Source organism: Lagopus muta, chromosome 2 (assembly GCF_023343835.1).
Source record: "Lagopus muta isolate bLagMut1 chromosome 2, bLagMut1 primary, whole genome shotgun sequence".
In the NCBI taxonomy this organism is placed as follows: Eukaryota; Metazoa; Chordata; class Aves; order Galliformes; family Phasianidae; genus Lagopus; species Lagopus muta.
Genome location: NC_064434.1, coordinates 102,918,178 through 102,943,468, shown reverse-complemented (window position 1 = coordinate 102,943,468; position 25,291 = coordinate 102,918,178). Strand labels below are relative to the sequence as shown.

At 41.2% G+C, this 25,291-nt stretch overlaps 1 long non-coding RNA gene across 3 annotated transcripts in view; it reads left to right on the top strand.

Annotated features, from left to right (window-relative positions):
- Positions 1-25,291, top strand: part of LOC125689328 (uncharacterized) — a 63,898-nt gene that overhangs the window by 2,525 nt on the left and 36,082 nt on the right. Inside the window, exons 1-5 of one of the 3 annotated variants that reach the window (XR_007375203.1) lie at positions 1,293-1,457; positions 1,572-1,619; positions 1,709-1,788; positions 5,066-5,244; positions 6,993-7,155. This is a non-coding gene — a long non-coding RNA (uncharacterized LOC125689328). Of the gene's footprint in view, positions 1-1,292; positions 1,458-1,571; positions 1,620-1,708; positions 1,789-5,065; positions 5,245-6,992; positions 7,156-25,291 lie in introns of those variants that run through there. The other 2 variants (XR_007375204.1, XR_007375202.1) reach the window with 2 other exon arrangements.

The window sequence follows — 25,291 nt, the reverse complement described above, 5'->3', positions numbered from 1 at the left end:
AGAAGTCTAAAAAGGAAATGGTATTATTTGCTCAGTAATTTCTGACCCGTTGCATGATTGCATTACTGGATTCATTCTGAAACACATATATGGGAGTACCCTCATAATTAAACGTCTAAAAATACAGCACTGCCATTTCTGGGTTGGTTTCTTAAGAGTGGTTGCATAAAACTCTATCAAGATACTTAATGCACTGTACTGTGCTCTTTTGGGGCTGAACTGTTACTGCAAAAAAATGAATTCAGCATTGCAATGGTTGCAGTGCCTTCCAGCTTGAGCACGCTGAGTTCTCTGAACAGAGTATCAAAAATTCCCATCTCTGGCAGGCTTGATGCTGGCAGGGTGGGAAGTGGAAGCAGCTCCCTGTGACTGACCCTTCCCACAGTGCCTGGCTTCCTCGCATCTCAGGGCTCAGCGCGCCCGGTCTGCTGCCAGATGTTTTCTGCTTTACTATGTGGGCAAGCTAGAAAATCCTGTGTCATCCTGAACAAGCTGTGGGGGGGGATGGAGAGGGTGCTCCTTCCACAAGATGCTCCTGGGACTAAGTGCAATCCTTTGGCTTAGATTTGCCCCCAAGGTATGGTCTGGCTCAGCACACTAGCTCCTGTCAAGAAGTCAAACATTGCTCTGGAAAACAAACTTGTCTTCATGCGGTAAGTTTGTTCTGCTAAGCCTTGATCCAAAACCCACTGAAATCAACAGTGTTTTGAAGTCAATTTCCAGTGATTTCCATGGTCTGGAGATTAGATTTCACTGCCATTTGGATCTCAAAAGTTCCTGACCGCCTCACTCTGCCTCTTTATTTCTCTACCGCAGAACGAAGATGCTATTTAATGCAATGCTGTTTAACTAGGCACCGTGCATGGAAACTGGAGCTCTGTTGTTAGCCCCATTTCACAGACAAGGAATCTGTATCTAAATGATACCTCAGAAGTGTGGCAAAGCTGAGAGTAGAATCCAAGTTTAATTCCATAGATGCTCAGCCTTCTGGGCCTTGAACAGAGATGTCATACTACAACAAAGTACTTCAGCATCCTTTTCATTTGAAGATGTTTCCAAACATTTTTCCTTATCTTTTGCCTCTCAAAAGTGTTGTTTCACATTCATGTTCCTGTTCCATCAGGTTTCTTTCCTTTCCTCAGCTGCAATCATTAACAGCTGATGAGTAAACTAATTATGGGTACAAAATACAGCTGATGGAGTATTTCTGTTCTTGTGACTGGGGGAAAATGCTCCAAGAAAAATGCACTGATTTTTTCAAACCACAGTGGTGTTGTGTTTGGGTGCTTTTTTCCTGAATACCAAGCTGGCTGATGAGCCCCAGCACTCTTGATTTAGACCAAGGGTCAGGCTCCTTAAAAGGTAGACTGAGACCCTTCTTAATTTCTCCATTACTGAGGAAGTACCCATAGTTCAGGCAGCAGTCAGGGAAGGCTGCTGGGAGAACTACATTGCAGGTGACACTTTGGAATTGCAGTTCTTAGGCATTTATCAACCGCTGTATTTTCAGCTTGAAGGTACCAGTGTTTTTCTGTGGTGTAGTAAATTACTGAATGTTTACATGCAATTAGGTGTGTGCCTATGGAGGAGAAGACACCAGGAAACAGGATTTTCCTGAGGTAGTTGCTAGTTCAGAGGCCCAGTGCCACTGCAGTAGCTGTTGTCAGGAAGGACTGAGTGGCAGTTCTAATTACCAGTGTCTACACAGGTTTCTCATAGGAAGATACAAGCTGTCACGATCCCTTGCCAATCACATGAGAACTGACCTAGGGAGAACATCAACCGAAGGTGAGTGTACGAGTCCAATAAATTCAGTCCCCACTGCATTAGCTTATTTTTAGGATTGTCCTGAAAAGACATTCAGACTGTATCATAAAACCTTCAACCGAGCAGAAAATATACAGAATGATGATGACTTTAAATTTGGGCTCATGCCCTCTGGGGCATGAATTCATAGTACTTTGAATATGATTTGATAATGTACTGAATGCTGGGGGAATGCAGAATCTCTAGATTAAAGTTCATAAAGACAAAGTATTTATACAGTGTCGGTGCTCTCCTAATCAAAGAAAGCAAAATAAATTTTATTCTTAAACTTACTGCAAGTATAGTTATTTTTAATTTATAATAAAATCATGGTTTGTCCATAAGATATTTCTCAGCAATAGAATGCTTAAACTTAGCACATAAATTTATGCGTGCAACTGATATTCTGTTTTCTGATTTTCACCTTCTTCCATTGAATGTATTAGAGACTTGTTCATGAACATAGTTTAGACAATACACATGTCACAAGCAATGATGAATCAAAGAAAGAAAGCATCCAGAAAGGGAAGCTAACTAGACAGGTAGGCCCTCATCAGCATCACATTCTGTTCCGTAGCTACAATAACAATAATTGAGTCAGACACATGGATTTTAAGTGCCTCTTAAAGAGGAAAGTTAGGGAGAGACACTGTGGAAAGAAAATTATATGCTGAAATGTGGCATCTCAGTTTTGCAGCTGCCAACCTTGTTCTGTCAGTAGCCACAGCTGTTGCCTTTTCTTCTAAACTTAGCAGGGGGTGGGTGAAACTAAAGAGAATAAGGGCAGGCACTGCAGCTGATAAAGAGGTGTGGGGCCAAGTCCCTCTGTGGAACCCAAGGAAACCTTTAATTAGTTTGAGCTCTTGAGAAATAGGTGTTTTGCTTGAGTGGGAAGAAGGTTACATTTGGGAAGATACGTGCCTGCCCCATGGATTGGTGCATCCTGGGTATGCTCAACAGCAGCCCATCTTGCCCCAGTTCATTTTTTTTCTGGTTTTGCTGTATTTCCCCTTGCATTTTGTCTATTGTGGGCAGCAAGCTTTCTCAGTGTTAGCTTTCCCAATGGCTGAAAGAGGACATTTGTCAAGAAGAGCAGGAAATCTAGTCTCTGGTTTCTGCTGCTGACTGAATACGGTCTGTGAGCATGTGTTCCTCAACCTCAAAGCCAAAGCTCATGCATTTCACATCTGGAGTGATGCAAAATAAAGCCTTGTTATAGCAGGGCTTGGTATCACTAGAACAGTTCTCAGTAAAAGTATATCAGTATTCTTACTGCATTTGTGTGTGTTCAAGTGTCATTTTTGGGCAATATCAGACTAAGTACGAGCATTAACTTCCATTTTTCTACCTGTCTTTGGAGTTGCAGAAAAGAAATTTGAAGACATGACCCAAAATTCAGAATAAAATCCAAAGGCAGAAACAAAGCACCCACCATTTCTGATTTTCTTCTTCATTGCTGTTTTTTAAATGCAGTTTTATGCTTAAAAACAAGTTCTCTGCTTTTTGATGCGCTGGCTTGGGATTTGTGAGTGCTTTCTCATTTGTATGTGACAATCACCTGCCAGCTATCCAGATGATGTGGGGAGCTGAATAAAATGCAGGCATTGGTAATGAAAAATGTGTGTACCCCCAGAGCCACATGCTCAATAGCAGTCTTGGTGAAGCAACAAAGTGTGCTTAGGGTACAAGGACTGGTGATGTAGCACTGAAAGACTCTGTAAGACCACCAAACCTGGTGCATTTTTGTCCTATTGGAAGTTTTGGGGCAGTGTTATCTGCTGGATGTCTTTCAGCTTGGTGGCGTGTAGCTGGCTCCTTCCAGCAGAGAATGTGGGAGAGATTTAACTTGAGATGTGAATAATCAGAAGAAAAATAGAATTATAACATAGCTGAGAGTAGAGATATAACCTGTACTTACATTATGTGCCAACCTCATCGGGGGATAAAATACTCTCAGCATCAGCCAGAGTAAGGCTCAGTGATGCTGACCTGTTGGGTGAGCCACTGACTGCAGAGGAAAGTACCGAGGAAGGAGAGAGAATGTGGTTGTTTGTGTCATACACAGAAAATTCAGCCTGCGTGCCAGATGATATGCTTCCATCTGGTGAAGCTGAAGATGCTGAAAACAGTGATAGGAGGAAGGGGACCATACCCCAGTTAGGTTTAGGCACAATATGTAGTCGAATGAAATAAAATATTTCTTAAGAAATGATTGATGGAGCCTAGAGCTAATAACTTCTGGGGTAATTTTGTCACTTTTATCTTCAGGGCGGAGATCGCTACATGCCAAGCTGCATTCCTTCATAGCATCTGAATCATTCTTATTGTCTCCACAAGCTGAAAATGAGAAACAGACTGGCAGGAAAGTTAAAATTTTCAAGGTGGAAAGAGTAGGGAATAGCATGGTTTTATTTTTATTTTTTTCTAAGATTAAAAGTTCCTGCTGCGTTTTTGCAGACAGTGATACACTGGGTTTTATGATTCTTCTATTTAAAACAAAAGTAAAGTTTCCTATATTTTGAAGAGAAGTAAGAGCACCTGGAAAAAAAAAGGCTTGCTCCAATGCTGTCTATAGCCATCCAGGCTTTCTGTGAGCTGCATGGGGAAGAAATATTTCCAAGGCACCAGTGATTGCCATATCCTGTATGCAAAAAGATTCCATAAATGTCTGAAAACAGATGGAATGCAACTTTGGAGGAATAAATGGATTTTTAATTTTCTGAACATTTTGGATTCCATCTGGTTGAAGTAACTAAGTGACCTAGTAGAATACTTTTACCTTCCCTGTATAATAGATAGAATCGCAGCTTGCATTGCTATTGACTGACACATTATTCCCCAGTAATACAAGGGTTTTACTCACTCTTACCTTTGCTTGCTTTTAACTCTTTTGACTACATAGTGAGGTGCATCTCTCTCTACATGTCAGATCTACATGGTGAGCCACCCTCAGCTCACCGTTTGGCCTTGCTGGTAGCAAGGAGGAGCTCTGAAGCACCTGGCTAAGCCCACCTGACAATAGCTGGAGCCTGACGAGATACATATTGTACACATATGTCCTCTTTTATTTTGCTGCAAGCATTGATGCATGTCAAAAAGAAAAAACAAAATCCTAATTTTCTGTCATGTTTAAAGGCAAAGAATGAGTAGAGCTTTGCGTGCAGATACAAACAAGGTGTAACATTCCTGTTTACTGGTCTTTTTGTTATGCCATTTAGAATGCTGTTAAACAAATAAGAATAAATGCATGTGTTTTCAGACAGGAAATGAGCATTCCCGCATGAATAGGAAGTGCAAGCAACTTGAACTCACAAGAAAGAAGTCATAAAGTGTGCTACTCTCTATAAAAAGGGGAAGACTTGTGGAAAATACACCATTTTTGTGCCTGGCTCAGTGAAAGCTAGAAAGCAAATCTCTTCACACTCCTTGAGAGAGAAGGTGGGTCTTTTGCATCGCTAATATTAAGCCCGTATTTACTAGCTGAACTCTTAATGAAGCTGATTATTTCAGATTGCTGTTCAGAAGGTTATTCTGAGAGTATTTCCATGCTAATAAGTCCGTAAGCAATAGTTAGTATGATAGTAGCAATGTGTTTGGAATTATTTTCATGCTTCTTGGCACTTTGGAACATTTCTGAGCATTCTTGCTATGGATGTGGATGAAATTTGGAAAAGAATGGGGAATAACAGCTCTCTTTATTTGTTTTAAGGGACAGTAGCGAGGCTGTTTTCCAATTCTTGCAGCAAGTCTATTTGCCTTCCTGTAGAAACCCTTGCATTTTAAGATCCCAAGTTTCAGCCTAGCCCAAAGTCTGAAATCACTGTAAGATTTCACTTCTGCCTGACACATTAGTGCTATGTAAAAAAATGTGTTTGCTCTGTCCTTAATAGGGCAAAATATAGCATTTGCACTGCAAATAACTTTTATATAAATCTCTGGTCACTGTAACCCCGTAATTCAAATGAAGCTTGTTTCTTCTCCCTCAAATTAGTGATTCTGAACTTCTAACAGTTGGCAGGAACACACACTGATGCTGCCAGGGAAACTCTGGATCCAGTGAAGTCGTGCTTTATGCATCTTTTGCTAGGATCCTGTAATAACCTCGCCTTGTATGGCATCGAGACAATTGAATTCTCTCTTGCTTTATACACTTACATAATTGCATTACATTCTCTGAAGCCTTTTTGCTCCCATAAATGATTAAAACTGCTGTTGCACAAATTTGGACTTGGGAGACGTATTTGAACCTCCGTACTCAGAACGGGAGTCGCTGAGAGACTGATAGCTGCAAGTGCTGAGGGTTTGTTTTTTTGTGATTTTCTGGCAGTTTAGAGTTTTGTGAAAGAGAAGTCTGTGCCCTACTAATAGTGCTGATCACGTGTTCTCTCATTTGTGTAATTGAGAGAATTAGCAATATAATGAAAACAGCTCCATCTAAATAAGTTCTGTACCCGCAGTTAATAAAAGAGTTTCTACCCTCAGAGACCTGGGATTCCTCTGCAAACTCTTTTAGTTAAACAAAGCATTCTGTGTACCTGCAGTTAATGGGATATTTATTTTTTCATTATTCATGAAACAATTTTAATGTCACTGCTGATTTTCCTGGTAGGATGTTCAGCTCCAGCATGCTGGAGCTCATGCTGAGTTGTAGCTGAAGATGTCATTCACAATAAACATGAGCTGCTGTGACAATACGATGGCAGAAGGTGAAGAATCTCTTTTCTTGTGCAAGGACGTGCATGTGCCTCTGTGTCTGAGAGGGAGAGAGAGATTTGATTGTGTTTACAAGATTCATTCGAGGCACAGCAGGCAGTAGTCACATTCTAATATTCACCTTAACAGAGATAATTTGATTTTCAACCTGGTTATCATGCGTTTAGACATAACGATACATGAAAATATATGCTTTAGCAGTGCATTTTAAGCAAGGTTGCACACTTTAAGTCGGAATATATTAGAGGTGAGTGTTGATTTTAACAATTGCAGAAGTCCTGGAAAGCACAGTTTAGCATTCAGCGTAAGTTACAAAAATATCAAAAGGAAACCAAATTCTAATGGGTTTCCTCTGGGTAACTGTTTCTGGGCTGGACTCAAAAGGATGGATTTCCCTGAGTTTGAAGTCTCACAAGGTGTATGTCTTTATCCCATTTGAGAGCCTTAGGTACTAATGGAATTTCTTTTTCAAGTCCCAGGTCGTGTCCAGACTTGAAAATTAAGAGTTAGAAAGTCCCACAGCCTGTCTGAGCTTTACGCTGGGAGGAAAATGAGCTGCCTGAGCAGAGGATGAATGTTGTCTTGGGTCACCATCAAGATCGTGACCTGCCTAACTGATGTGACTCAGGGGAAGAGGTAAGTCAATGTTCATCAAGAGCACATCCTCATTTACTGTTTCCTGGAGTAGCGTGAGAGATAAGGGGATTTATCAGCAATTTAATTATAGTCGTAACACACTATAGTTGTAACATTCTTTATGCAAGACAAAAAGGAGTCTTCTGTTTGCACTGCAAGATTTCAAGCTCAACTGAAATCTAAAGAGTATGGATGAGGTTGGGCATGATCTTGTGAATCACCTAAAGCATGTTTGCAACAAACAAAAGCCATCATAATTCTCCCAAAGTCAACAAAGGTGAGCGTGTTTATACGAATGGGGCATTTGGCCCAAATCCAGCTGAAGCCTTTGCAGTATCACACCTCTGAATCTTCTGAGGTTTTCTCAGAGTCATTAATATTGAGGCTGTATGGTACCCAAGGCAATTATCCATTACTGCTTGGTCCTGGCCCAGGAATTATTCCACAACGTGTTGCCTCATTAGTGTAATATAATGGAAAGACAGAAACAAACTAGAAACTAGGAAAATGAGGATGGTAAAGGGAAAGAATGTGAAGGATACAAGCTGGGGTGTGTTCCTCTGGTGGTGTGAATTGGTGCAGCACTATCACCTCCAGTGAGGCTCTGCCAGCTTATGCCTCACAGTGCTCTGGTCCATGATTATTAGAAAAGTATGTTGTTGATATGCTCTATAATGGCTTCCATTACCAGCCCATGCTAAAAGAAGCAGCTGGTGAAAGTTATGTTTATGTTCCACAGATGGATCAGCAATGGCAGATACATAGCTCCGTGTCTGGTAAACAGGTGTTTGACTTTATATTTCCTAGCTAGCCAGAAAAAGTCAGAACCTTGGTGAGGGGTGTAGACAAAGGAGATCAATTCAGCTGTTGAAAAGGAAGAAACAATTATTTTTGGTTGCACTTTATCATCTTTTTTAATGGTGAGTGAGCATCCTGAAATGATTCCAGACTTCAGTTGAGCCTCCATGATCTAACTGTTTGGGAGGGAAAATTAGCAGAGGGTCACAAAGTCTTAAGCGCCTTCTTGCAAATGGAGCAATTCAAATGATACTCCTGCACCTCTTTCCTTTCCTGCCTGTATTCGGCAGGAGAGGGAAGTGCTTTGGCTTCAGACAAAGCAAAATGGGCTGATTATGCAGTGAAAACTTCCTGTAGCAAAGGAGCAACTTCACCAGTTGCTGCTGTGCAGAATAAGACTTGTTGAAATTACAGCTGAGTTTAGCTATGCCTTTGCTGGGAGGTGGGAAATATAATCCTTTTCTTCAGAAGAAATGTTTTGCAAACTGTTTCCAACACCTGTAGATTTAATACTTACGGGGGCACAGTCAGTGCAGAAGGAGAACAATTGCTTTTCAGCTCACTCAAAATTGAGCATTTATTTTGACTGTGTTTATTCATTTCTGATTGCTCAGAAAGCCAAAAAACAGCTGGAATTTTTTCTGGCCTCTGCATGGTAAATATTTCTAGATGGAGGAATCACAACATGTAAATTTCTGGGAGAATATCATTGAGCCTAAAATTCCTTAAACTCTGAGGATTTGGGAGCATTTTCACTGATACCCAGCGGTGGGCTGAGTACTCATTAATAACTAATATTATGATTCCCTGAATCATAGTGATCCAGATTCAGCTCTTCTGGTTGCAAATCAGGTTATTATTTTACACTTTGACCAGCTCTGGGGAAAGCTCCTTAATATGTAATGCAAAGAAGTAGCCTAAGGGAATAGAGCAGCCTGGCAGCGTGTGCCTAAAACTCTCCCACACTGCTATCACATGTTCATCCCACTGGCAGAAGGCTGAATGCATGCTGCTGTCTCTTTGCAAGCAGTGGCCCAGTGGGCATGAGTGGTTCTCCAAGGCAAGAGCTGACCAAGTGTGCAGAAAGAGCAGCTGGGATAGCCGAGGAGCCCTGGGTAGGTCTGAAGAAAAGTTCAACTTCAGTGTTGTTAACTCATTATCACGCCTGTTTTATTGAAACCAAACCCCTCAAGGAGGCAGCGTTAGAATCAGCGTGTTACATTGGGAAGGTGCCTGTTCAAATGAAGTGTGAGCAGCGTGTGTTTCCATGCTTCTGTTGTAGATGTAATATATGAGGGAATAGCGAGAGCAGCAGGTGTTGTCAGAATTTATGGAGGAGCAGCAAGCACAGGCGGCAGCCCTACAGGAAGAGCAGTGACAGTTACTGCAGTGAATGATCTTGAGAATTACGAAGCGGGGCAGAGCCCCAGCTACCCTATAGCCTGGCCTTCGGGCAGGAACAAACAAGACATTGACTCTAGGCTTGCATAGCCAACTCAAGCAGTAAGACTAGCAGCAATCAGGACAACCAGCCACCCAAGACCTGCGCTGAACAAGCGTGGCCCGTGCTGTGCATGCTGATCTCTGAGCAATGGTACTGCTGCCGACTATAAGAGGTACATCTTGAACCAGTTGGGAATCCCAGAATAGAAGTACTGATAAAGGCTCATGGAGGAATTTAACTACCCAGACATCTGTTGAGTAACAAATACAGCTGAACATGCATCATCGCAGAGGTTCCTAAATTACAGTGAAGACAACTTTATGATCCAGAAAGTAGAGACTCCTGAGGAGAAGCCATCCTGGATCTACAGGAATATATTAATGAAATTTGCAGATGAAACTTCACAAGTGCATTAAAAATATAGCAGCTCTGTGACTTCAGCACAGCATCATATGTATTTAGAGTGGACTGTCTTCCACATCCATTTATTAATTTTCACTATTTCATAAGTTGGTGAAACCTCAAACCCACTTTCTGCTGTCTTTAAAACTGTTTTCATCCTCCATTCATGCCAGATACTTGATATCTATGGGCTCTTAACTAATATAATCTGCAAACATTTCTGTTGGATGATGTACCGCTCATGACAGAGACCCAGAGAATTAGAGAAACTGACAGATAATAACACTATGCAATTCAGTTCAAAAATGCAAAAGCATACCTTTCGCAGAAGAAAAACAGTAAGAAACAAATGTTGTATAATACAAGGTACCTTAAGACACAGAAATATTGAAAAGATAATAATGAACAGCAAATAAGGCATGAGTTTTCAATAAGGCACAATAGCAAGGAAGGCCTATAAATTTTTGGAATACAAATAGATATTATGTCACAGGGTAAAGTTCAAATAGGGCCTTTTCCCCTCCTTGTTGGTATCAGGCAATGCAAAATAGGCTAGCATGTTAAAATGAGCAACAAAAAAGGTTGTGCTGGTTGTCAAGATGAACTTCTGGCAGTAGAATGTGGGAGTTTATGAAAAATCTTCTGAAAGTTTTGTCTTACAATGATACTAAGGAGCAAAAAGAAAAGCAACCCCAAATCCTGCCGTGTTTGATTTTTTTATCCTAAAACAAGGGACTCAGTGAAGTCCTAAGGGAAAGATTTCTCTTAAAATTTCTCACATAAATCAGCTAGTCTTTGCTATCCTCAAAGAAAAAAACAGCCCTGAATGAATCCTGCTTCATTCCTCGGATTCAGTACATGGATAATGCAGGTTTACTCTCTAATGATTCATTTCCTTACATCTGGAGAATGTGTCTTTTGAATTTGGGGTGAAGGGTTGGGGGGGGAATGAACGTATTTTTTTTCCTCTTTTGCCAAGTTTTGATTTGATACATTCATTTCTCCATTACTGTTCTGTCCCAGCATTTATTGTCTCCAACACTACAGCAAAACCTTTTTCACATCTCTTTGGGAAAGTAACGTTTCAATTTACGTTTGTAAGAGCAAGGTACGATCTCAGTGGCCTGGTAACCTTTGTAATCTTCCTGCTAATACACTGTTCATTAGCTTTGTGATGAAATATGCCCATGTTATAAATATTTCCAGAAAAGAATAAAACTTTTCTCTTGTCTGCATTAGCCCTGACATCTGCTATAGGGCATACAGAGAAGGAAATCTACCTCTGAAAGTTATTCCCATTCCCATTGTATGAAGACTATTATCAAATAATTCCATTCCACTCGATCAAAGACCTTCTCAGCATCTAATGTTAATAATGCTCATGGTCTTGAGCCTTTGCTTCTTCTAAGATTTTTGAGTCCCCAAAGCATCTCCTAAAAGGTCACTGAGAGGTCTGGGAGTGTTCAGTTCTTTGATCAGAAAGAGGCAAGAGCTCCTTTTAGTCTTAACATTCAATTTCTGTACTCACACACACACACACACACCAAAAAAAGAATAATTAATCTCAGGAACATGGAACTCATTCCAACAAAAGCAATAGTGGGAGACTTTTTTATCAAAGGTGCAATCTAAGAACTACCTTTGCAAGCAAGGAATTGGAAGGAGATGATAAAATGAATGAGAATCCCTCTCTGGTTAATAATTCTGTCTGAATTTTGGTTAGAATTGGAGTCAGACAAAAACAGATTGGACACAAACATGTTATCAACAAGATAGCAGCAGTGATATACAAACCAGCAGTAATGAACTGTCTTTACAAATCCAGGGAGGCCTTCTAAAGAAAGCCTACCAACACCTGCCTGAAGGCTCTTCTTGCTTCAGGCTGGATGGATTTCCTTGCTGTTCTCAATCAAAGTTAATTTGTAATCTACAAAAACAGTCTGCTGTTAGAGGCAGAAGCAAAACATAAGGGTGAAAAAGCAGCAACGGAATCTCTGTCAACCTGAAGCTTCAGCTTTTCTGTCTGCTGCACCTGAATAGGCAGACTGAGTCGCTCCAGCACTGAAGTGGAAGGATAGGACAGAAAGAAAAGTCATTTGTGGATTGCCTTTCTATAACAGAAAGAACACAAAGCTCTGCATTGGCCCTGAGCAAGGTGACTAACTTGAAAAGTACTTAGCTGAAACTCTTTCCTGGAGCATTGATTCATGCCCTCTGCTTCAACAAAGCCAGATTACAACGATTTGCCAGCGATTTTGTGGCTGCAAAATGCAGAAAGGTATTTTAATTACATTTTCCCCTGTGATCAGTTCAGTTGCCATATTCTGTGGTTGAAATCTTATTGGAATGCTTTAAATAGAACAAAGACTGCTTCCGCAATTCTGCCCCATCATCCTTCCTCTCCCTCACCCAAACTGGTTCAGGTTGTTTGGATGGAAATGCTGCTTTTGTCTAAAAGGCTTTGCCTAGGAAGTGACCGCAGATGAACAGTGCCAACAGGAACTCTTCACAATCACTGATTGGGCTTTTCTCAGTCAATGTGCATTTCCCAAAGGAAGTGAACTGAAAAATCTGAATCAAGTTTTGAAGCGAAGTGGTGTGAATGGCCTCAGAGCCGTCAATATGCTGCGTTACTCCAGCTGAGATTTCTGAACTTACATTATTTGTGAATCAGCTGTTTGCCAATCAGGGGAATCCAAATTCTCATGGTTTTACTTCTGAAAAAGACAGAATGAAGGTTTTTTACACGTTTTGCCTCATGATCAGCTCTGAAGCCATGCCAGCAGGTAAAATTTCAACTCCGTCTATGCAAGATGGTTCTTCATCCACATGTACTCACCCTGAATGGGGATAGTATCTACAACTTAATGGCCCATCTGGTGGAGGTGGTGGTCCCTGATCAGGTGTCCTCTTCTTTTAAGTCTCCTGAGTTTCTTAGTGCAGTGCTTTACGTCTTTCTGTCAAGTAGCACAAGCCCTTGTGTTACCTTCCGGAGGTTGATGCTGCTCCTGCAAAGTCAGAAAGAAGTGTTTAATATCAGATGCTAATTCCCATGAGAAGTTTTGGGGAAGCAGGACGTGGATTTGTTCTGAGGAAAAGGAGTGGGGGAGGAAGGACGGGTTGATTAGGTCCTCTTGGTTAGATTGGATCTAGTTCCTATCTTGTGCTAATCCACCCCAGACTCCTGGCGGAGAGATCCAAAGCAGCGTAAAGCAGATAACAGGAGAAGGCTGAGGGGGCTAGTCAGGGTGTTTGTAAATAAATCTGGAACCTAGGATCTGCAGCCTGTTTGGTTATGGTTTTGTGAAAACACAATTACAGCATAAAATGAAAGCAGGCTGTGCAATGAAAACAGGAGGAATGCCATCACCCAGGTTAGCTTGTACTGCAAACCACCCTGGTCAATCATCTGAGATGAATGGAGGTATCCGCTGAATAACCTCACTTTGCAACTTTTATGTGAAGGCTTGATAAATGAAGTCAGGGAGAGGTACAAGAAAGTGATTAAAACCAGCCTGCGCAAAAGGCAATGATAACCTCCCTGAGCTTGGAACTTTTTTTTCCCCTTCTGCTTGAGTTTCTTGAATAATTAACCCTTTCGTCTTACAGTCTCGGTACACAAACATTTGTACGTCGGTCTGAAACAGCTGCCTCCTGACAGACAATTTGTCACTAGTAATAAATCAGACTCATTGGCAAGGCCAGCCACTTCCAACAGGGATGCTTCCATCCAGGTACCATGAGATTCATAGTGGCCTAGATGTGGCAGAAGACCTTTTCCAAAGTTTAGCTCCGTTGTTTCTGGTCCCTGGGCTCTCTAAGCTGCTCACTTAGGCACCTGCTGTTAGACACCCTCCTGGGAGAACATGCCTCATGTCGCACTGTGGTGATGCCATTCTGTTGTTGTAGTGGGCTTGGATGGGATATTATTGTCACCGAAGCAAAAAAGTAAAGGCAGTCCTGGAGTTATTGTCATGTAGGGCTCAGAATTTCTCCTTGGGAGCATGAAACCATCATCTGCTATCTTTTGCTGTGAAATTGGTTACTCACTGGTGGGATGACTTGGGCATGCAGAAAAGCATCTTTCCCACATGCAACATAAGATATCAATAGATTTTCCATTCTTATAGTCCATTGTGCTCCTGGGTCCTTGCAAGGGACCAGCAAAGGAGTGTAATGAGCAAACTCCTGACCATGCTTGATCAGAGGCTGCTTGTAGTTTGACTGCTTCAGTTTCATCTGCCCAGCTGCATTAGGATACTGAATCAGTCACTTCCAAAAAAACCCAGCTGTCTGAGATGCGGTCTCAGGTGAAGATCTAGAAGTGAGCATTAACAGAAAACACACAAAAGCTTTCTTGCATGTCAAGAAAGAAATACGATAATAGGCATTAGGCTTTTCTTTGGGGGAAAAATCCCTAGACTTAACCCAAAGAATGGCACCAGTACCACTGCCTGTATTGAACAAAGCTGTGTAAACCCTCGCCGAGAGGCAAAATCTCAGCTGAGAATTGTCAACAGAGCTTTTACGACAGCCTGAAAATTAATTGTCCTCTCAAATGGCAGTCCTCAATTTAGGCATAATCTCTCCTGCATTACTCAGGTAGCTATTGTGAAGTATCACCCCGCTTGCTGCTCCCGCTGACAGTTTCTATATCCCTTCACCACGCCTACTGGAAGGAAAACAATCACATAAATCCCTCTTTCGGGGCATGCTCAAACTCGTTTCTTATTGTAGGGCAAATTTATGGTCGCATTTGCTGTGTAATCTTTAAAGGGGACTGGCTGGTGGTTGAAGGTCTAAAATTACAGATGACCTGGGTGTAAGCAAAAGTGGATTTGTTAAAAAAATCTGTGTTTAAGGGAGGAGGGAAGGGGGGGTGAGAGAGGAGAGCTTGATGTTCCCTGTGTAGTTTATGACCTTTCCTTTAAAAAAAAAAAAAAAAAAAAAAAAACCCTCTGAGAAAGGTAGAAAAGCAATTTTCAGTCTGTGTCTCTAAATATCTGTTTACCCCGCTGCCTTGCTGTGAGCATGCCCAGTTGGAATGATTTAGCACTCTGCTGATGACTACCAACGGAAGGACTCCATGTGAAAAGGTAGTCTGCAACGGCTAATGGGCTCTTGTTTCAAAGGGATGCTGTGTGTACATTACTAGTGTATGGAGAAGGTGCAGAAAGGCCTCAGCAGACATTAGGAATGGAGTGTTGTTGATGATGAAAAGGCACTTTGCTGTTGAGGGAATGGTGGGAGAGAAAAGGCGTATCTGTCTTTTTGATTAGAAATGCATGCTTTCTTTCATCATCTGAGCTGAAAAATTGGCTTCTGCTCTTGGTTTATGAAACCATTTTTCTTTTCCCTTCTTTCCCAGGTTTGCAAACTCTTTAATAAATTAGTTACTGTGAGGTGCATGGGTGCAACAATCACCTTAGAGGCTTTTCCCAAATGCATCTTTAATATTTTATAAGTATTTAAATGGATTTATTCAATGTGAACAGTCTGATTTATTAACACTGGCACTCTGGCAAGGAAAGGGGGTTCAATACAAATTATGTTGTGTCAGAAATTTTTAGCAGCTAGATCTCAATTTACCAATGGATTCTCGGAAGTCAGGAAATAATAGGACCTACCCCACGTTAATATTTAATCAGGCTTTGGTGCCAGGTAGGAGAAGCTGAGACACAACTAGGGGAGCCCTTTATTACATTAAAACATACATAGTGTGTGTGCACTTCTTAGATGAGGCCTGATGGGAAGTGGATCTGTCTTTATGACAGGTAAGGGGGTTCTGACCTAGAGCTGAATAAAGATGCTTTGTCAGGCTCTGAGAAATGATCAGAAGTAAAGGCTCTCTGCAGGCATGTGCAGGAAACCTTAGTGATCAGGTATGAAACTTGTTTCCCTCTTGATGTCACAGGTCCAAGAAACACCTTTCCTTGTGTCTTTTCAGAAAATTACAGGTGACAACAGAAACACTGGCCCTGACTCAGTAGCAGAGCTGCTTTGTAGAGCAGTTTGTAATGAAGCAATGTGAAGAGTGCTACCAAACCCAGTACTGTACTATGCAATTAGCACACCAAAGGCTGGGGGACGAGTAGGCTTACTGGTCCTCTATAGATCAGCACACTGTATGTCACTGCTTTGAATTACCCAAAATTCATTTTCACCCTGAAGTTCAGCGTAGGGTTATTTTTATTTAGCCTGGTACGTCACCCTCATAGAAACAAATGTTTTATATCTGTATGAGAACAGCAAACCCCTTTCTCAGTGCAGATTTTGAATGGAAATTTAAAATGTTAGGAAGCTCAAAAGCAAAGTTTTTCACAGTAGTGCTCATTCACTTAAATGAAACAGATGAACATAAGGGTGTGATTGCAAAATAGCTCTGCACATCAGCAGGGCTTTCCTAAATCACCGCACCCAGTGTGGAGCAATTCAGATAAGTTAGGAGTCTGCATGAAAACTGCAACATCTTATTTCTGCTGAGGATCACTGGCACTGCCTTCCAAATCCACCCCTGAAGGCAGGGGAATATAGGTGCATGCAGGGTAAAGAAAGCTTCAGGCAGCCAGAGCAGGACCGGTGCTGGATAAAGAGGAGAAAAAAGGACATCTCCAATGCCTCAGATCTTCTCCTGGACTGTTTCAGTATGACTCAGCAATGCAGAAACCCTGCAGCGGTCAGGACTGCCTGGCCATAATTGCATGCTCATGTGCTAGGGTTGGGTTTTTTGGGAGGGTGTGAACTAGAGTAGTGTCATTGAAGTGGCTCAAATAACACTGGTGGGCACTGGCTGGAATTTTGGCCTGTAGCTGAAGTCACAGTGATGATGAGGTAGTCTTCCGGTGGGAACTTCATTCATTTTCTTTTCTCACTTAAGAATGTTTATTTCTATCACTTTAATCACATAGTGTTTTCCATTTCCCTGCATGCCTGCTTTATATGAAGAAAGAAGGAAGAGTTGAATTGCTAGTGCTTTGCAATGTTATTATTAAGAAAATTGGACTATGCTGCGGTAAGATGGCTAGGTCATGAAAACAGGCTGGTTCACACATCTGGCTCTGCTAAATTTGATTGGAATGGTTTATTGTAAGGTTAGATTCCCAGGGCAAGAACCCATTCATTTATGTGTGAGAGCTGCCTCTTCCTGCTGGCATAAGAATCACAGTTCTTTCAGCTGAGTACCTTATGGGTGGAAGATACCTGGAAGAGTGGGAGCAGAATACTATGTGAGATTTCTTTATACTGTTGATGGTGAAGTTGAATTTGTGTGGAGTGCATACCTGAGAATGTTTTGATGAGGTGATGGTAAATACAGAACAAGTTCAACTTCACCTATTTCAGTCCTTACAGATCCCCATGGAATCTGCCACTGGGCTGGCAGCTGTGCAAGGGGGGGATTGTGAGTCTCTGGTGGTAGTTCTAGCTGTTACTGACATATACTCATACAGCTCCTTAAGAGTAAACAGGAGTGTTTGGGGTTGAGTGGGAGATACTTGGGAGAAAATATGAGAGAGAATAGAGAATGCAGAGCTGCGAGAGTCATTTCCAACCTTGCGATTGATTCTGTGATTCTATGATTCTATGATTCTATGGTTCTATGAAGATGATCAGAGGGCTGGAGCACCTTTCCTATGAAGAAAGGTTGAGGGAAGTGGGCTTGTTTGGCTTAAAGAAGAGAAGGCTCCAGGGAGACCTCATTGTAGCCTTCCAAAACTGAAGAGATTATATAAACAGAAGGGGCAAGGGCTGTTTACGAGGGTGGATAGTGATAAGAGGATGGTTTTAAACTAAGATGGGAGATTTGGTTTAGATATTAGGAGGAATTTTTTCACGCAGAGACTGGTGATGCACTGGAACAGGCTGCCCAAGGAGGCTGTGGATGCCCCATACCTGCAGGCATTCAAGGCCAGGCTGGATGTGGCTCTGGGCAGCCTGGTCTGCTGGTTGGCGACCCTGCACATAGCAGGGGGTTGAAACTAGATGAGCATTGTTGTCCGTTTCAACCAGGCCATTCTATGATTCTATGAAGAACATCATGGAAAGCAGAAGAAATTTGCATAGCTTTTTAGCTAAGTTTCATAGTTCAAAAGTTCATGTGGACTTCTCGCTGCTAAAGAGTTTGAGTGGTGAGAATTGTGCCCAGCAACACCAAAATTTCAGTGAATTTCTTCATTGTTACCAAATGAAACAGAGGAAGCGATCCTGCAGTCTTCTGCTGATTGAGGGCTTTCACGGAGAAGCAGTCTCCCTCTGGTCCCTGGAATGGTAAGGAGGTACTGCTTGCTATGTGAGCAGGGCTGAAGTGGTTATCTCGGAAATCTGAATGTGATTTTAATTAGAGCTTTTATTATTGGAACAGCTGTAACCAGGGTTGTAACAGTCAATTATATATGGACCTTTATTGGCAAAGGGTGTTTAATATTAAACAATAATTGCTAACCGTGAACATACTTGATATAATAATGAACTTTATTTGAAAGATCAGCATAAGATAAAGGAGTTAAATTTAGCTGTATGGTCCGTAACAATAACACAAGGGGATATTGTGAATTCCTTTTATTTGGAAACAGAAAACACAGAATGTTGTTACATTATCTTTTTGAGAGCATAAAGTAAATGTTTGGTAACCAGAGATTTGTATTGCTAGAGAGAATCACTTTCGCTAAGGCTGCAGTAACCAAATGTTTAAATGTGCAGAGTTGAACTGTCAAAGCACGTAACAACATCTTTAAATAAAATGGAAGTGGCTGGAGCTGCCTTTATCTGCGCCGTCCTCTGACAACTGCTTAAGGTTCAGTTCTGTTCACACTGAAGTCAGTAGAGATTCTCTCATTAACCTGAGATGATTCACGCATCAGTGTTTGTAAGTGGGACTCAGACCCCTTGCAAGAGAAGCATGGAAGGCACAAGCCTCATTCCACACTCAGAGATTTTTTTTCAGTTTCAGTTTTAAGTCCCTGGACGCTTCTGGCAGTTATAGTACCTGGGTTTTCAAGTAGACTGAGGGCTCAGAAAAACTCTTCTACTATTTTTAGTTTATTTTAATTAAAGCTGACGTTCTCTGATAAGCAACTGTAGGCTCAAATCAGAAAGACATTGCCCTAATTTTGCTATAAGGCCTTGAGAAAGAAAGTGCTGGCTGGGCTGTATTTCCAACACAACAGGGTTTGGATTTCTTTTGTTGTAACTTGATATTTGTGTCAGTGGCTATGTGAGCCGTTTGGCCTGGAGTGTGAGGCCCCATGGAAGTGTGAAGGCAGGTTGTCAAGTTGTCCTGAGTTCCACTAGGACCCACACCATACGTTTTACCCACATCTATCCTCCAGCCCACTCTTCCACTCTGATAGGAGGGCAAGCCACATATCAGCCTCCTTTTCCAGTTTGCACAGGCTGAACTATGAGCCAGCACTTTGGTTTGACGTCTGGGCTTGGGTCTGTCTCTTCAGATCCACTCTCCTTCTGCTGGCACTCGTTGGACCAAGGTTCTGCAAACAGACAATGCCTTTATCAGAACTGTAACAACCCAGCCAGACCTCCCTCCAGCTTCTCAGTTTCCAAAATGCAGCTCAAGTTCTTAATTGGGTAACCTGAACTTTTCTGTAATCTAGGTATCAGTATGCATGGGTGTAATGGACATGTCAGTGCTGTGTACGCTAACACTTTAAGTCATATAATGGGCTTGTTCACTGGAAGAGTAAACACTCCATGCCATTTAACTGCAAACCAGGGGGTGACACAAAGGAGAATTTTAGCTGAAAGTTTATCTCTGATGTAAAAGCAGCTATTTTCCTTTTGCAGACTTTGGGGGTTATCTACAGCAGTGGTACTTTCCTGAATTTTGAAACTCAGTTGTCTAATCAAGACATTTGAGTGAGGCAGGGGGGAGGAAAGGCAAAGGAGAGGATTGCTTCTTGCAAGCACTTCTCAGCTCGTAAGAAGATTTTGTGTAGCTTGTGCAAGCCTACAATTGGATAATGCAAAGTATAGTACTTCTATGCAGAGAAAGGGATTAGGAAAAAAACCTGAAGGTGTGAAATACAACAAAAGGCAGTGTCTGGAATTGCACTGTTAGGAGACTCAGCTGAAGTCAATGAAAGTTTGATCTGTGAAAGCACAGCAGGACCAAGCCATATATAGGAAAGCACAATCTGTCAAAATTAAGTGTGTAGTTTATGGTATACTTTTTGTTTGAAATAACATATTACCTCCTATTTATAGTAAAGCAGACTAAACAGTTCTATATGTCTGCATTTAAAATTTTCAGACAGAGAATAAGGATACCTTTTACCTGGAAATGTTAGAGTTGGAACTCAAAATTGTTAGCAGCGATATAAATGAATACCTGTGATTTTACAGGCATATAAATCTCAAGCTTCTGCTTACATTGCCCTTCTCTGTCTGAAGTATTGGCTGGATCTGCAGATCGCTGCTGGAGGACTACTAGGAAACAAATGAACTTGCAATGCATAGTATCTTAAAGGAAACTATAAATGGGATAGGTCAAGGACTAGGCATGTAAGCGACAGGAAAAAATCTTCCTTTTAGTTTATACAACTCCCGCTTCCATGTCTGTGCAGATTCCTAATAAGGAATAGTAACTTTTCAAGGCACTAGGCCTGTACATATTTCCTGACCTTATAATTCTCACAGTTCTAGACATTCCAAGGTAGGGGGTCATTCAGACAGAGTTGTAATTTCTTGTGCATATTTATTTCCAAAGTATCTTTTGCATAGTTTCCCAGTGAAATCATGTGCTGGAACTGGGGAATGCTAAATAGGTTATTTTTCAAGCTAGCATATAAAGGGCCTGTCAGACTGGGCTGTTTTGGACTTATCAAGCAAAAGCGCCAGAGCCAAAGTGTGATGTTTGGGGCTCGTTCTTCCCAAAACGCTGTGAGCTGGGCTCCTGGTGCTTGAACTGGGGGTGGCATGATGAGGCTGAGGAGCTCAGGTTCCGTTATCAGTGAGGATTGTAATGATGTTAAAAGGCTTGTGAATGCCTAAGTTGGCTCAATAGGAGTGTGACCTGAGCCTTCCCTCAAAAGTACATCTTGTTAACCCTTTGGGGTTACATTCGTTCTCCTTTTCCTTTACATTCTGTAAATAAACACTACCAATTTGGGGGGAAAAGATTATAGAGACCCGGCCTTTCTGTAAATAACTTTAAGTGGTTGTGAAAGCACATTTTGAATTCATTTTCTTGATCCTTCAAGACATGTACACTTTTTTTTTTTTTTTTTTTTTTTTTTTTAAAGCAATAGCATTTATCTGATCAAAGAATTAAAATGGATCGGGGACCAGAGAGCACATCATGAATTTTGATTACTCACTTCTTAAAATGCGTCAGCCAAGCAGCGGCTCGAAGTTATCTGCTGTCTGAAGGAAGTTTACACAAAGTATTTGTCTGGCCACTTTTGAAAACAACAAAAAAAAATGTGCTAAAAAATCCTGCAGATAATGTATTCGAAGAGGGAGAAGCTAAACTTGAGAGGAAAGAGTTTGCCTTTAACGCAGCCCATGGCCCACTCAAAGCAGCAGTGAGGAGGGTTAATCAGACCTCAGCTTTTATCAAGATGGGCCGAACTAATCTGAATTGAAATGTGGGCACTTTCTTTCCAAACTCCAAAGGCATGAAATGCAACCGGGACTGAGGTTTTCAGGCTCTTGCTGAAAAGCAAATGGAGACTTTCTGCTTGCAGAAAGCCCTCTTAAAATCTAACCTTTTTCAAAGCGTTTGAAAGGAATGTCAAGGGGAAGAGCCCAGAGAAATTGGGAGTGTTTTTGCAGATTGCTGGTGACAGTAAGTATCATTTTATAAAACACCAGTTAGGCTGCATATGACATATGGAGGCAATTTCTGCCTCGGCTATATTTACCTTTGCCTTTGATCTAATGAGAACAGCTCGTGTATATTGAGTCAGAGCTTGGTCTACGGTATCCTGTTTGGTTTGTCTATTGGAAGAAGTTTGGAATAGCTAAGTTGACACGTGCCATTGTAAACAAGAGGACAAGATTGCAAAATGAGCCTGATTTAGTCATGTGAAGGGACAGTTATGAGGTGATATGAGTGAAATGCATTAAGTGCTGCCTTTTTCCTTTATCATTAGAGAATCACTGAAATTTAAGACTGGGAGGAAACTCCGTAGGCCATCTATTCTGTTCTGCTGCTCTAAGGCAGGATCAATTATACAGCAATCTCTGGCAGCCATTTAAGTACAGTATTACTGGAAAGAAGAGATATTTTTTATGTTTAGAAGGGGGAATACTGCCAGCACAGTTAGTTACATACCTTCTGGAAAAGAAAAGAAAAAAAAAGAAGAAGAAAAAAAAAACACATAAAAGAGAGGTTATTCCAGCTCTATGAGAGTTATCATTCAAATTAGCTTGATGATTTGCTTGGGATCATTGGAGAAGCCTGGCTAGAAGATATAAATGGGACATAAGACAGGATATATGAAAGCGAAAAATAAGGAGATATGGTCACAGAAAGGCAAGGAAACGGGTTGAGCAGGCTTCCAATTGAGGCGGCGATCTCTAAAGGCAATCGTATGTTTAGGCAACAACTGAATGAACACGTGGAATTCAAAAATACAAAGAGCTGTGGGTTGTATTTTGAGCTTTGAATTACCTGATGACTCTTCTAAAGGTTAGAAAAGAGGTTTTGTGTGGCTTGCCCCCTCTCAGTTAGTGTCAGAAATCCATGTGAGTATATGTGTTTACACAACACTGGTTTTTCTCCTTCTGAGCAAACATATGCAATGTTTTTAAGATTCTTTCAAAAATTATCTTTAAACATTCTCATAGTAATCCAAATGAGAGAGGTGAAGGAACAGTGCAGCACTGCAGATTCAAATACTTAGCTCTGCTGTAGTGGTATCATTGCGAGGATCTCTGCTGGGTTGTTGCAAGTTCTTTCTTTTATAACCAGACCACTTCATTTGATTTTTGTCAGTGCTGCAGTTTTCCTCTGCTCTACTTTAAAGTGTAAACACAACTGTTATTTGCAGAGTGTTATTGGTCATTTATTTTATCAATCTAATATTCTTATATTATGCATCTTAATACTGCTATTAACTGTTTTGGGTCATTTCTTATTTGTATACCAGAAAACTGCTTCCACTGTTATTACTTATTGGTCATAATCAATTAGGGAAGATTTTGACTATGGCAGTCTTATATAAATACACTGGCAAAGTTCACCTCCTATGATTTCTGACAATTAAATTGTTCTGTCACTTTGGGACCTTCATTAATCTCAACTTGTCATCCTTGTTTATGCAGGTTATAATGGCCTGTGTGTGTAAGTGAAATGAGATGCTAAAAGCCCTTGGCTGTTTAAGTCTTTGATGAAAGTCAAGCAGGAATATGTTGCTGAAGGAGAAAGTTGGGTTTTTTTTAATCCCCCAAAATAGCACCATGGAAATTACTGCGTGGTGTAATGACTAGCTATGGAGTAAGCCAAGTTTACAGATCAGTGCAAAAAACTGACTTTATGGTACTGTTATCACAGTCTTTTGTGTGTCTGCCTGAATGTAGATAGAAATAAAGATGTGGCAACGTAGATTACTTTCTCTTCCAAGGAAGTGATGCAAAGGCATCGTGCTCAAACAGAGGAATCCAGGGGCTGCAGTATCAGTGTAACTCAGATGGAGGACACAGCTGAACATCTCCTGAATGTCTGCAATGCAAGGGTACCAGATTTGAGAAATTCTGGCAAGTGTATTGCTTAGGACTGGTGCAGATGTAGTTCTGAGGACTTTGGGAAGTGAAAGTCCACTAACAGAAGTGAATATAAAACATACATTCCTGTGGGAGTTTACAGTTTTATTCCCTCTTAAATTATCTCCCAGAATTCAAAGCCCCACTTTCTGATATCTCCAAATGCAGATGGTAATTTATCTTCTGCCTTCTGCATTTTTTAGGTCTTAAAAGGCTTTTCAGAGTGGTCACTGCGTGGCACCAATGCTTATATCAGCCTCCTCACTGATCCTTCCTCCTGGAGTGATCTCCCACTTTACAGACCTCTGAACCATCCCGACCCTCACTTTGAGCCCCCATCCACTTGGCCAAGCAGTCTCCTGGCTGGCCAAGGTTAAAAGATAGGAACAGTCTTGGAGTTATCCATCTCAAATCTAAAAGGAGTGTAATGATATGCTATTCTCTGCACCCTGAGAAACATATGAATGACATCCTCTCTCTGAGCACTAATTATCATAATTCTTAGACCAGGGAGAGATCCAGAACACTGCACAAATTATCACCCAATATCTTTAATAAATGTGGATGGTAAGTTACTTGCAAAGGTGCTGGTTAATAATCTGGAACACATATTCCCAGAACTAATTCATTTCAGTCAGGTGGGATTTATTAGGAGTTGGACTGTCACGCAGTCCTATGAAGCAACTCTTCAGAACAGTAAGTTCACACAGAAGCAATGTAGGATGTTGGTATGTCCCCTGGTAAAGTAAGTGACCATACAGATGACTTTTTGACTTTTCCAAGTGCTCAGCTATGGACAGCTCTTTGAGCCTGTAGAGTAAAAGCTGGCATTATCCATGTATCTATAGTAAGGAAGCTGATGCCATTGGCTTAATGGCCAGGCTTACAAAGTTACAAAAAGGAGAAATAACAGAGCTGCTCTCCCATTTCTACTTCATCTGGAATTCACATCATAACTGCTTTTCTTTTATGAGATTAATTTATAAAGAAAACCAAATCCCATGTGCCTTGGGGATGCCCATTTTGGATATGGCTGTCTTTGTTGCCTAGAGAGGAAACAAAGTGATGGGCTCTCACCAAAGATGCCTCAGTGTGTGTGCCTAAAGTTCAGTAGGATAAATGCAAGTTGTGGAGGCAAAGTGCCAGATGTTATTTGTCGAGGCTGCCTCTAGGCTGCTCTGAAGCATACCAACACATGTGTCAGGACAGAATGAGAGTCAGGGCAACTTTCCAATTTTTCTTCCTCCCAGAGGCTCTCCCAGGGAAGCTGAGTTAGGAATGGAGAAACAAAGACCATGAAAATGGGATATTAATGTGTACTAGGTACTAATACAGAAGCAACTATAAAGCACTAAATATAGAATTTCACCTTGAATTTGAAACATCAAACAATATACATCTTTCTAGATACCTCATTGTGTGGTGAGATGCATAAATCAGTTGCAAATGCTTATGCTTGCTCCTGAAGCTGTGGGGACAGCATTACTACTGCAGCCTTGAGAATGCCAACTGATCGTATGCTTTGGGAATGAGGTAAAGATTATACAGGCCTTTTGATATGAAGTTTTAAAAAGCCACACTGGATTTTACTCAAGATCATGCTAAGAAAATCTTGAGTTTTGCCAATTCATTTCCACCCACTGCTTTAGTGCATGCATATAAAATAAACAGAGCAAAACATTTGAGCTCAGTGTACCATTGGTTGCAAAGTAAGTGATTCATCCTGCGAAAGAGAAGAACGCTTGCCTAAGTAAACATAACAAAGTGGTGAAG